Consider the following 14,939-nt stretch of genomic DNA (forward strand, 5'->3'; position numbering starts at 1 on the left):
AACCAATCACGTCAACGTGCCGGCGGGCTTTAGCATATTATTAACTGCAGCGAAGCAGGGAGTCTCAAGAGAAGCCGGGTTATCCCGGTACTTTTTCTGTTGATCTGAAAAATCGGGTACATTTAGAAATATAGTGGGTAAATTATGTTTATAATGTATATATTACGATGTTATGATGAACTATATGCCTTTCTCCACTGATGTTCTAAGGTGTTCAAAGCATTTCTAAGTATAGGTACTGATTTTTGTCTTTACTAATTGAGACGGCAAACAGGAACATGGTTTGTGTAACATTAGCAACACATTATTAGCTGTTTGATAACTGTCACAGGTGGCTTAGATAGGAAGACGAAGACAAACAGATCAATATACATCTAGCTTAATCAAAGTTATCCAAGTAGGCAGGACAAACACAACCATACCTAATGGAGATCGGACAAAGACAGAGTGAACGGGAGGAACTAAATAGCAAACACAGATGATGGTAATTAATAGGTGACACAGATGAACTAATGATGGTGACCAGGGAGACAGACTAGTGGCGGGAAACTGTGACAAATGACAACTACACTGTAAAAAATCCAACTTACGTTTTGTATGACAAACTCAGTTTTTAAAGTTTATTCAACTATTTAACATGAAAAAAGTTGAGAAAAGTTGAGATAACTCAAACACGTAAGTTGAGAAAACTCAAAAATGTTTTCTCAACTTTATATTTTTAACAGTGTAACTGAAAAGTCCATGAACACAGTGGTGACAATAACGTAGTCAAGCAAAATGCTAACCATATTAATTACCTTTATGTGTTCGACGTTGTAAAGAGAAATACCATTGTGCAGCGTTAACCTCAGTAAAGTTGACTGAGTGGATCTCTGAGCTGGTGTGAGTGAGTGGGGGCGGGGCTAATTAACATATTCATTGATCCATGGATTAACGGAACACAGACTGTTGTGTATACTTGCAGTTTAACTGACTCAAAATTTAAACTGAAATTTTAAATTTAATTGATAAAGGTTATAACAGCTAAAATGGCAAAGATATCTGACGCAGCATTTCAAAGGTTAGCCTAAACATTTTCTGTTAAAAGTAGCAAAAAACTTCTTTTTTTTCACACAAATATTCCTGCTCTCATATAACTTTTGAGAATAATAATTTAGTTTATGATGAGAAAAGCGACTTCCAAACATTCACTTCACATCTACAAGCTTTTTATGCTTATCAAGTGGAAAAACAGAAATTGCATGGATATCTCTATTACTATTCCAAACACGGCCCTTTCGGACAAAGCCTACAACTCCATCCAGTGCCATGTAAATCCATTCCCCTCGTCATAGATGCAAGATGACAGCCCCCATCATGGATGCATTCTTTTCTCTCCATCTCCCTTAATTTGGTCTTTTTCTGCTGCTTTGTGGAAGCACCAAAAGTTGTGAAAAGAAAATGTTTTATTCAGAGCCAGAGCTGTTCTTCTGTGCGAAATCTTGAATCTAATTTAGAAGTATTGCAACACCTTACTGACAGCACGGTTGAGCATGAACTTTGGCTTTGCTCATTTATTGCCTGCCACCTACTCTGTCTCCACTGTATTTCCTTGTGTTTAAATGCTGTATCAACATAAGGATGCTTCATTAGCATAACACTTTTTATCGAGGGAATGAAGGTGCTTAGGATGGGTTAAGGTCAGTACAATTGATATTCAGGCAATGCAATCAATACTGGTTCACAATTTGCGCCCCATTGAGTCTACAAGACGTTTTGTGATCAATATTCCTGCTCTCCAAAGAGCTGCTGATAATAAGTATTAGGAAGTTTGTATTGATAAATGTCTTTTTAACATGAGGGTTCTGCAGGAAATCATTGAAACAATAAGCTCTGTAGACAGCAGTGTTGGGGGAGCGACTTTGAAACTAGCTAATCTAGCTCATTTGAAGTAGTAAAACTACAGTAAAGTTTTTCTTTTGAAGAAGAAGCTAAAGAGTAGATTACTATTGAAGTTACAGTACTTAGGGGGGCCGTATGTTTTTAACAATAAACCTAAAAAACAAAGAATCCTCTTAAGGAACTCAATTACATTACTGTTAGATATAGGCCTATTAAGTGTCCAAAGACCTATAATTTATAATTCAATCAGAGCTATATCTTGGCTGGCACAAAAACAAGGAGAGGTTTTGAATGAATGTCAAATATGGTGACAGTATTAAACATGAACATGTAAATTTACAGCCTACCATAAATAAAAGAAAAATATAAACACATAATCATAAATCAGGGACTATATCTGTGAATCGTTTTTTTATTTTATTATTTTTTTATTTTTTATTTAGGCTACATAAACTATCTGAACAAACTGATTCACTAGAATGAAATAAATTCCACAACTTTACATATTTTGGAGGACCGTTTATGGCGAATCAATTCATTACAATGAAGCAGAATTAAGTTATCTTGAATGAAACAGACTTTCCAACGCTTGAAAGAGAACCATACAGAATAAACTAATTCACTAGAATGCTTTACAATGCTTCAAATGAGAGGGGACCCTAGAGTCCTGCAGGGATGACGTATTGTTGTAGGCCAAAACCTGGCCGTAATTGAGTTTTAGCACTTCCGGTTCCATCATCCTGATGTCAAAGCTGGGTTTTTGGTTAAATAGATTGCTGAGAGGATTACTGGTGCTCCCCTGCTCGCCCTCCTGGACCTCACTTACAAACAATAAGTATATTTCAAGTTCATTTAGTAAAGTTCAAGTATATTTTAAGTATACTTTATGTAGTAAGTATACTAATATCAATGTACTAGAATACTTGTAAGTGCACTGTTTCAATACTACTTGGGACTAAATTGGCCCACTTTTTAGTCTATAAAAATATACTTGTATGTATACTTTAAGTGTAACAGTAATAAACTTTGAGTACACAACTAGTTTACAAATAAGTTTTTCATTTGTACTGCAACTATACTACAAGTGAACTTATAGGTATACTGATAGTTTACTTGTCAAATACTTGTAGCACATATTTAATTTATAAAAGTACACTTTGAAGTATTGTCACAGTCAGTGGCTGTAATTAAGCGCACGACAAAGGAGATACTCAAAATAAATCTTTAATCCAAGAATCAAAATAATAACCAGGAGAATAACTCAGAGGAAACACAAGCACGAACACACTGACATCAAACAACAGCAATACAAGACAAAGGATAGACAGAAACTGAGGGCTTAAATACATAAGGGGAACCAAAAGCTGATGAGATGATTAACATGACAGACCTGAACAGAATACTCAAATCAGTCAGAAACCATAGTGATAAACAGGCAGAGAACTGAGAACTGAACTCATTGACAAACTGGCTGCAAACAGAAACAGAACACAATGAAAACTGAATCAAAAACAGAACATACACATGACAAGTATACTCTCAATAGTTTAGTAGTTTTATACAGCAATTATACTTGTAAGTTTTTCTAAGTGAACATAACATCATTATAGTTTACTGTTAATATTTTTGCACTTTAAGTATACTACTATGTTCTTCTTTAGGTATACTTTTTTATACTTGAAAATATAACTTTAACTCTAAATAAAATCTTGAACTATTTACATTTTAAAAACATTTTATTCTAGCTTCATGCATCCTTTTTTTATCAACACTGGAATGTGCATTAAAGCATCATTTTAAACAAAAAGAAGCATTTTTGTCAGACTGCGTCAGGATCGGATTCAGAATTAGGATCAGAACACAGATGGAGTAGATCAAGTCCATCAACACCCCCGAAGCTTCAAAGTCGTTTCCTCTTTATGGGTTCGACATTTCATTCGGTAACATTAGGCAGTTTTAAACTTATATGCTGTTCAATGTTTGATGACAGTGTTATTTAAAAATTTTCGTGAGCAATCTTCTATCACTTGGTTCTGCTGCTTCTTCACCCGTTTTTTGATCCGGAGATTCTGTACTCTTTCAGAGGATGCATAATAGCGCCCCATACTGTATAACAATGAAAACATGGATAGTCAGAAAATGCAGTCAATGGCACGGAAAGGCCCTATCCTAAATGGTACCCTAAACACTTGCGGTCTTCCTACGAGTCCGGACTTTCGTGACGTAATGTCGCTTTGACTCTCGGGAAGAAGTCTGCTGCGGAGCTCACACCAGTGCATATGATGTGTGCATAAAGTGTGCCATTTAGGACAGGGCCAAAGAGTAAAATAGATATGAAGTAAATTTCTATGTACACTACCAGTGGACTATACACAAAAATTCAGATTCTCAGGAACATCTCTGTTTTCTTTGTTTTCAAACAATGTGAATCCATAAGACAGTATGCAAAACTATGTGAAAAAGTGTAGAGTAAACACAACTACTAGTCAAGCATACTTAGAATACTTAATTATAGTTGTAAGTAGAATCTCGATCAAAAGACTGAGTGCAAGTACTGGCCAAATATACTTGGATTTAGACTCAGTATAAGTCAAGTATACTTCTTGACTCAGAAAGTATATTTCTGAGAAGTACATAAAAAGTATGAAAAGTATACTGAAAGTATACTTTCTTATTTTAGTTTAAAGGAAGTAGCACACTGGAATACATTTCCCTTTTGTAAGGGCTCAGGGCTCTATACTTCCAGAGTGAGAAAGAGGGCAAGTAAAATCATCACAGACTCCACTCATGGGCACCACCTGTTTGAACTGTTGCCGTCTGGACGGTGATTCAGCTCACTGGGCACTGTTTTTTTTAAGAGTTGTCAGAAGCTTTTTACTTCTGGTGATTTTATTTAGGCTTCAAAATGTATTAAAGTTGTGTTCATTTGTGAAGATTATCATGACAAAACATGTAAGCATCATAAACATTTGTTGATCACAGAACTCTACAATAGTCTAAAAGGGTTTTTGTTGAGGCATCCAGATGCCAACTTCCGGGTTGGCCCATAAAAATACACCATCAATGCAGCGCTCTATTTAGGACAAACCAGTTCAGTAGAATTAAAGGGTTAGTTGACCCAAAAATGAAAATTCTTTCATTAATTACTCACTCATGTCGTTCCAAACCTGTAAGGCCTTCGTTCATCTTCGGAACACAAATTAAGATATTTTTGATGAAATCCGATGGCTCAGGGCGGGCTCCATTGATAGCTATTTAATTAACACTTTGAATGCCCAAAAGGTAGGAAAGACATTGTTAAAATAGTCCATGTGACTACAGTGGTTCAACCTTAATTTTATGAAGCGACGAGAATACTTTTTGTGCGCCCAAAAAACGAAATATCGACTTTATTCAGTAATTTCTTCTCTTCTGTATCAGTCAAGGGTTACGGGTTTGGAACGACATGAGGGGGAGTAATTAATGACAGAATTTTCATTTTTGGGTGAACTAACCCTTTAAACTGATCTTCCACTGCTGCATTTGAGAGAGAGGTTCGTCCAAACGAATCAATTCACTAGAATAAATAAGAGTGAGCATGTTTGATTAATCCATGGGCTCGGATATTAAAATTGCGTTTGCATTGCACAGTTAACACTTTGGAAAAGTATCTTGCTACTAGGAAAAAAAGAAAAAAAAAAGAAATCCAAACCTTTTAGTTAGTTAGTCACAACACTGGAAGACAGAAGCAGACAGTGACATATCCAAGATGAATAAGGTGGCATGCTGGGAACTGACTGATAAATCTGAATATTAGATATTTACCTACATCAAGCCTCTAACCATCTGGAAAGCATGGTTATAGAAGATATATTACAGAGAAATGCTACAGCTGTGGTCAAAATGAAATAAGTAATATACAATGTGATTTATTTCGTGGAGTTTATTGCGGTTTTGGAGGCAGTGCTGGTGCTATAAGTAGTCTCATTAATATGAGGCTACGATCGTGAGCGCTCTAGGCGACTCTGAGATATGATTGATTCAAAGGTCTACTGATATCAGTCTAAATATTTCTGCAGTGCAAGAATATGATTCACTTTGAAAATGAAATTACAGTAGGATTTGGCTCTAAGTGCAATAATAAATGAATTGGAATAGGAATCACCTCTCAGTTTATACATTATGCATGAGGGTATTCAGAAAGTTGAGTAATGGCCCCTGCATTAAAGTCCGAGTCAAAACTGCATCTCGACTCTACAGTATGTGCGAGCGTTCGCCCATGTTGGGAGGAGAGAATGAAAGAAAGACTTGCAGCTTGAGTATGTGAGTTTTATGTAATCGGTCACTTCCATTATCCTCCCTTAAATCATCTCTGCAGGGATCCTTTGTTACAGTACTTTCTCTCACTCTCTTCACCATCCCCATCTCTCTAATACCACACTTTCTTTTCTCATTTCTTCCCTGTCAGTAAATCTCAATGTTCTTGTTCTTGTTCTTGAGGAAGTTTAAAAAAAAAAAAAAAATGTTTCATACACATCTAACGTACAGTTTACTTTCACAAGCAGTTAGAGGGACAAAATTCCTCTAGTCTTCTCTGACACAAACACTAGCAGTAAGTAAAAGTAGAAACTTTTTGAGAAGCATGAGTCGTTAAGCTACAAAATGGTGTAGCATTTCCAGAAACAAACTTTTTCCAAAAAATAACAGTGTTGTGTTATATTTTTCTACACATTTTATTGTGCCCAAGCTGAGGTGTCAATCAAACATGTTCTGTCTTCTCTATCACAGATAGCATTGGGAAGTCTAATAGATCCGTTTGCATGGTTTATATAAATAAATATCGCTGATTCACTTATCAAATAAATGATTCACTGCTTGATTTTAACCCCTGCCTTTACTGTCACAGTGTCAGTAAAGCAAAATGATAATACATGATGATAATAAATGATAATATGATAATACATTATTGATATATTCATATATATCTTATCCTGCATCAGTCAGATTTTTGTCCAATTAAATGGTTTATAGGAGGGACGAAGCTTCGGGTGGGCCCAGGTGGGCATAGACCCAATAGTTAGTAATTTTCAAAATAGATCATGAAATCATTTAATAAACAATAATAATTATACACGTCTTATCACACTATTTTATATATTTAGTTGAGAATGATTAAATTAAATGGTCATGATCAAATGCAGGCAGTTTTCCCTCTTCCCATAGGCCATATACGCTTGTCAAAATGATGTTTAATATTATTCATCAGTTTCTGTTAGTCCTGCCCATAATGTTATCTTTACTATGCAAGGAAGTAATAGTAAGATTTGCGCATTTGTGGAGTTGAATTGGAAAATTGCAAAGCATGTCTATGAATTGATTCTTTAAAAAGCCTATATGGATTTCAGTTGTACTACTGCAAGAAACCAAGTCAAGCAATGAATCAGAGTGATTCCTTTGAACACGAACTCACAGAGATGCTTGATTATGCTGAAATAATCTCTGTGATTAACCAGAAGCCCTGTTGTCTCAGACTAATATTGTAGGAGGACATATAGGTAGGCTAATTCTCAATGTAAAAAAAATGTAAACAGTAATTCATATAATGTGTTTACACTGAAAACACAAATGTTGTCTTTACTTAAACTATTAAGTAATATGACTAAACTTTATTTAAATCAAAAAAATTAAATCAAGAACCTACGTTCATTTAACTTATTTTCCTAAAAAAATACATAAACCCAAAATCATAATTTATTTAAATAGCTTACTCACTCTGGTCTTTATTTGATGTGATTGGCCATGCATGCAGTTCTGCCTGGCAACAAGAAGACTAATGCATTGATTGGTAGATAATTAAAAAGGCGGGTCTCTCTTCATCTTGTCTGTTGAGGAACTGAAGTTCAAAACGGAGGTTTCATAGTTGTTTATATAGGTTGTTTTGTGATTTGCTGTTTTGAAACTTTGTGCTTCCTTGTATTTTTTGATGGTAATCTGGTGTGCTGTTTCCACCTTTTTTTAAATTTTTTTTTTATAAAGGGTGAACATTTCTGGCCTCATGACATTATTTAGTATGTACATAAATAAATAAATAATAAAGAAGGCACGAGTCCTGTAACTTCCAAAAGGAAAATCTGTGCTTATTTGTGTCTGATAATTGAATTGCAGAATTCCATATTGTATAATCTGCTGGATATGCATTTACATAGGTATTGCCCCCCTACATCTTCAATATAGTTTACTTTCCGAGTCACTTCCACAACACTGTTATAATGTCAGGTTAAACCACCTGCGTCTCAACGTCAAAATGAAATTCAAACCATATACACATGGTACATTACATATACATTCCCAATAACCCACATGCTACCAACTGAGAAATTCAAGATGTGTAATGCGACCCAAGAGATGAAGCTGTCCTTCCGCATCATGTATTATTTACAAAATTTTCCATATTAATCATGGTTATCTTGTATCTGTTATATATCATTTTCATGCGGTATGAAAATGGTACATCGCATAAAGCACTGCATATCTGTTTGTAAAGCATCCATAAATATGTGGGCTACATATAGAGACAATTGGGCCAAAAACACCCCGAACAATGCGTTTCCATATAATGTTTATAATGGGAAAGAGTCAAGCTGAATCTTCACAAAGCATCACGTGTCATCAAATCACATTTTGTTCATAATTGGATGAACAACAATTAGAACAATGAACTTTTATTTGTGTAATTATGAACCACCTGTTTCCAATTTACAACCAATGCCCCATAACAACAGGTCTGGAAAAACATCTCTCAGTGCTAAAAAAAATAATCATGCTCACGCTTAGATGCCAGTTCTAGCAATTAAAATTATTAATTGAATTTGACATAATTAAAATGTCGATAGAGCACTCTCATTGAGTTGCAAATGATTTTCCACAGTTCTGCAAATACAACAAAAGTGAAGCTCAGTCAGTGTCTGTGGAGATGCTAACTGCTGTCTGGAGTTGCCTTGGATCGATACCAACATTTTTGGCTCTGGTACCAATTCAGGGTACTAAATCGATACTTTAGGCAGCATATAAATAGCCTCCGGTGACTGATGAAATGAAACTGTCAAATGAAGCTGTCACTAGATTCAGCAATTTAATGCCAATAATTTGTGATTAGTCTCATACTGTATTTTTGTGTGCAATGCATTAACACATTTAGTTCCTTTTTTAAGAAAAGAAACGATAACATGTAACTGTTGGGTTATATCAGACCAGATAAATAATTATTAATTAAAGGCAATAATTAAAATAACTAAATAAATTCTATTTAGTACTCAATTCAAGCGTGTAGAAATGAAAGCGTAAATATCAACGTTGTAAAATTAAGTAAAATTACTCAACTTTTCTGATACTGGTGTTCCCATCATGCACTGGGCCTTGAATAATTAATAAGAGTTCATTTTCTACTCAAAATGACACATTCAAACACCAAAACGATCCATCAAATGTTACCGTTACCAAGTATTGAGATCTCTGCGTTCACATGACGCATTATTTCTGATATGTGGACAGTGTCTCACACAATATCTATTGTATTAATTGCTTAGATGTGTCTAAATAAAGCAAACACTTTAAAAGTGTGGTTTAATTCAATGTTACATTAGAGTGAAATGAATTGCAAAGGAAACTTCAAATAAATAGATATTACTCAATCTTTTACTAGCCAAGGTAAAATTACTTATTTTCTTTGTTACTTTCACTTAACTTAGTTAAGTAACGTTTACTTAATTCCATATGTGAAATTTACTTTAAAAATGTGCGTGAAATTTACTTAAAACAATATTCGTGCAAAAACTTGCCAAAGAAAAATTAAGTCAATTTTACATCTTGTTTTTTTCAGTGTACTTGATCTTTACCATTGTGAGGAAGAGGATGATGATGAAGTGGTGGAGGTGACAGATTCGCTCCACTAAACGCATCTCTCACGGATTAAAATGTATGTGTGAAAGTGTGTGCGTCTGTATAGGGGGTGGTTAGGAAGTCCTGTCAGGGCACATCAGGGAATATGAGCCGCTTTCTCTGCGCATGGAAATCAATCACCACCGCCTGAGAGCCACCTGCACTTCCTGCATCTGGAGTCGCCGTGATGCAGAACATTATCCCTCAGAGCCCGAGAGCACCGGAAATACTCCTGCGCTTTACTGCGGCTAGATAGCGTAGAGCATGACTAAGGAAAGAAGCTAGCGAAAACAACAGGAGAATGGAAAAAATAAATGGAGCGAGAACGAGGGGGAGGGAGGTGTGGTTATAAAAGCTTATTAGAGTTATGAGTTGTTTGTAGCATTAATGGTGATGATTCAGTGCCGTCTCTGACCGGATCTCTTACTCTGCGGCCAAGGTCATTATACAGAATCAAAACAGAATCATGCCATTATTCCTTATGCGGCCAGAAACCCTCATCTCTCACTGAAAAAGATATGACTTTTGAGTCGCTTTGACACAGCAAATCTAACAAGCCTGTAAACACAGAAGATGCTGTTCACAGAAGATGCTTCCTTGCGATCAAAAACAGAGTGCAACAGAATGGAATATAACTCGTGTTTTAGTAAAAGTTAAAGTTGACAGTAAGCAACTTGACAGTGGCTTAAAAATGCAGCGTAAGGACCAAAAACCAAAGACCAATGTCTACTCTACTCTATAAAAAAACATATATAAACTATACCGTTCAAATGTTTGGGGTCATTAAAATGTTTATTATTACATAGTTCTGGCATGAAACCCTGAATGGTGCAGGCTGATAGGTCTTTAGCTTAGCTTATTAGCTCATAGTTTCCACAAAATAAACAAATAAATAAATAATTAAGAAGCCCAACTGTTTTCAACACATATTTCACTATATTACTGTTTTTACTATATTTTGATCAAAGAAATGCAGCCTTGGTGAGGATTGAGCATTATTTTTTCAAATCTTTCTGACCCCAATATATATTTAAGAAAACTCAATTTTGATATTGTCACATTGTTTCATTTTCAAGGACTTTTATTTTATCTTCATTATTTCCTGCTCCTGTTTGACCCACAACAGTGCACTTTTTGGGCAAATTCCATTCGGAAGTGAGAATCCCTATGCCCTACTCACTCCCAAGGGCAGAACAACACCATAAATAAACTAAATTACTTCCTTGAAGTGACCATTGCATGTTCCCTTCGCTAACAGACCTGTGTAAGGGCCACTTCGTAAAAGGGTTCAGTTATTTACTTCGTAGAACGCTCCTGCAAATGGCGTCCCTAAATTAAGTAGGAGTTCTCAAGGACATGAACATGTTGAAACCGCGAAATTGTGGTTATTCGAAGTGCCCTTCAAGGGGGGCAAAAACGGCATTTGGAATGTGCTGTTTGTGTGTCTCCCTAATCAAACAAATCACTTGATTCAACTTATCAGCTCATTATAATAAACTCCAGGACCTGTAATGGGTGTGTCAGACAGAGGAGACTTTCAAAATGTCCAGTGTTGGGGGTCCTCCAGAACCAAGGATAAGAAACACTGCCCTACACCATCGGTGAGAGTGAGGAAGATATCCACTAGCAGTCCATCCCAAACACCATTCCGAGACCGTCCAGCCCATCATTGAACCCAGAGCTAAAGGTGTGTTCACGCCATGTTAAAATAACCACAATTTCGCGGTTTCAACATGTTCATGTCCTTGAGAACTCCTACTTAATTTAGGTGTTGATAGTGTCACTATAGAAACACATAAATCCCAGTCCAAGGACTAGAACAGCTCATTATTTCCTGCGTTTCTTTAGTTGTTATACTTACTAAGTATGTTTTCATTGGTTGTCATTGTGATTCATTGGTTCATTGATCTCACACCAGTTTAATATTCAGGGGCCGGTTGCACCAGCTGTGCGTACAACTTAGCCTAGTTTTCACGTAAATGGGCACTAAGATACAACTTATGCAGTGCTAAATAATTTTGCGTTGCATCATTAAAATTAGTTGAAGCGTAACTCTATGTATAAACTAAATATTTAGGAAGCCTCAGATCAGGAGTAACTGTTGGAATAAAATAGTAGACTGCAGACTGAACTGCATCAATAAGCTCTTCTTTTACCTGACTGACTTAAATTCTTTAGACATATGATAATGCTGACATTTGCACTCGCTTATATTTTAAGAAAGAGAACATTATGTGAGGCGTCACTTTCAACCATACTTCAATATCTGACGCTCAAAGCACCCTTTAGCGTCCATATGAGACGCATAACCCTACCACATACCTAAACCTACCCAACCGAAGCGTCACATATTGACGCTAAAGGGTGCTTTGAGCGTCAGATATTGACGCTTCCGAAAGCGTCAGTTACATGACGCCTAAACCTACCCATAACCGAAGCGTCACATATGGACGCTAAAGGGTGCTTTGAGCGTCAGATATTGAAGCATGGTTGAAAGTGACAAAAAGTGACGCCTTAGGTATGAGAATGTGTTGCAATAGATTACTTTGTTAGTGGCTCATCAATACGAACCCTTTCTACAGTGTGTGCATCTGCCCCATTGGTCCCTGTTGTGCATGTCAAATCAAATCAGTCATAATCAATACTTTTTTTTTTTTTTTGTATCATTACTTATTTATCCTTCTTAATTCATAACAATTGTTAACAGTTTCTGAATGTTATTTACATAAAACACGTATGTTATTCATGATTAAGGGTCCTATTTAATGGAAACGTATTTTTACTGTTAGTTAGGTGAGGCAAAAGAAGTTAGAATGAAGGATCAACTGAAATTCCCAGCATTTAAACAATTTCTGCTCACGTTTTTGAAGGCTGCTGGATCATTGAGGGTAAACGTCATATTATGCGACTATACGCATTACTTTACGGGGAGTTTATGACCTCTGCCTTACGAACAAATGCGCAATGGAATAAAGTACAGAGTTATTTACAAACTAGCTAGTAGTTACTAAGCCTCTATAGTGTGGACTTTAGGTTCCAATTTAAGAAAGAACTTATGAACCCGGCCCAGTTCATTATCCTGTGTATATATTGTTCTTTCAGTTCTTTGTCTAGTGATGTTTGTGTCTTGCACATTGTTTAGTTTATTTCCTTTACGCGGATGAAAGGTCCACTATGCCTTGCCTCATCATTATCATCACCAAAATGTTACGTATTATATTATATTATATTATATTATATTATATTATATTATATTATATTATATTATATTATATTATATTATATTATATTATATTATTTAAGCCATTTTTTTTTTTTTGGGAATGCCACAATAATGAAATTAATTATTTTAATTTGGGGACTTTTCTCAGCAATTATTTATATATGCAAATAATTGGGTTAATTAAGCAGCATATCATAATTAATGTAATACACCATAGTGTAATTCCTTCTTATCCATTCATTTCTTTTGTACTGCCTCAGGTACCAAAGCCAATTCTGTGTGTTTTTACCACGGTAAGGGATGAAACGGCACATCCAACAGCAACAAATATGTAGCTGGAATTCACATATTTAACATAGCAGGCAAACAAAGCTGTGCTGATGGATGGATTCTGGTGGGTGGTGTGTGTCCATTTGAGTGTGCGTTTGCAGGATGGGAGGAAGGGAAACGGCACCAAACTCATTCTTCAATTTAATCCAGCCACTAGTTGACTGACAGGCCTACCGTTTGAAGTACGTCCTTGAGAGGGACATGCACGTAATATATAATACACGCGTGCGCGCGCCCACTTGCACTTTCAGAGACATTCACTGATCAATAAGATCTCTCCTTTGCAAGAAACAGACGGAAATTGCATGCTATAGGAGTTTCCTATCTCATAGCACCACAGATTAATATTAGAGCCATCTGACAGGAGAAAAAAATAAAAAAGTTGGCTTGTTAGTGGAGAACCTGTCTCATTCCTCCATGCCAGTCAAAGAGCCCACAGGATGTGCTGTGAAAACCTGCCATTCCTCCACGCGTTGTGTGTGTGTGTGTGTGCGCGCGATTGTTCAGTGCGCCATTAAGAGTCGAGACGTTATCTTCTTAGGTAAAATATCCGTTTGCTCCTCTGCCTAATAAGTTGTGTGAGAATACATGTGTGTTTATGTGAGGCTTTAATCAGGCTCTTTGTAGGACATGTCATCCCGTGTGCCTTTTGATATGAGGTGTAATTGGTACAGAAGTCTGAGGGCTGTAAATGAAGTGTGTGATCTCAATATAGAGCATCTATCTGAAGAGGATAGAGGTAGTGGATGCTAGCAGATGGAGTGGGTGTTTGATTTTGCACTATAAAGCTATCAAAATGTATGCCTTCTTAAAGTCTTCTCTTTAACTTTATTAAGGTGTGGTCACATTTACCATTCCTCTGCACAATTTCGGCAGCGGAATCCAGTAATTTCAAAAGGAATCCATGCAAGCTGGAATTTCGCGTGAAGATGAAAGGATTTCCCTGTGCAAATTGCAGAGTTCAAATGGTCACACAAATTTTCTTCGATGCCCAACAGAAAACTGCTTGTAAGCTGTGCTTCATACATATAGACAATTGGTCTTTTTTGCCTGCAAAATTTCACTAATGTGACCTCACCTTTAAGATGCAGGCACATTGTTATCGATTTTTTTGCGGGCTAATTCCAGTCATTTCAAGAGAAATTCACACAATCTGGAATTTCGCATGCTGAAGAAAGATTTCCCTATTCATGTTTTGCAACAAATTCAGTTGATCACATGAATTTGCTGTGTTGACCCATAAAAAGGTGCTTAGTTTGAAAGTGACTTCAATGTGAGCGGTGCCTCATCCCTCTATACCAGGGATGGGCAACTTCGGTCCGGGAGGGCCACTGTCCTACAGAGTTTAGCTCCAACCCTGAAAAAATCACCTGCCTGTAATTTTCTAGTAATCCTGAGGACCTTGATTAGCTTGTTCAGGTGTGTTTGATTAGGGTTGGAGCTAAACTCTGTAGGACAGTGGCCCTCCAGGACCGAAGTTGCCCATCCCTGCTCTATACTATTGGCAGACAATTGACCTTTGTTGTGGTTACATTAACTGAAGTTGTGGTTACATTAACCATTGTTCGGCAAATTAACTTCTTTGTGA

This window comes from Squalius cephalus (assembly GCF_949319135.1).
Source record: "Squalius cephalus genome assembly, chromosome: 12".
Classification (NCBI taxonomy): Eukaryota; Metazoa; Chordata; class Actinopteri; order Cypriniformes; family Leuciscidae; genus Squalius; species Squalius cephalus.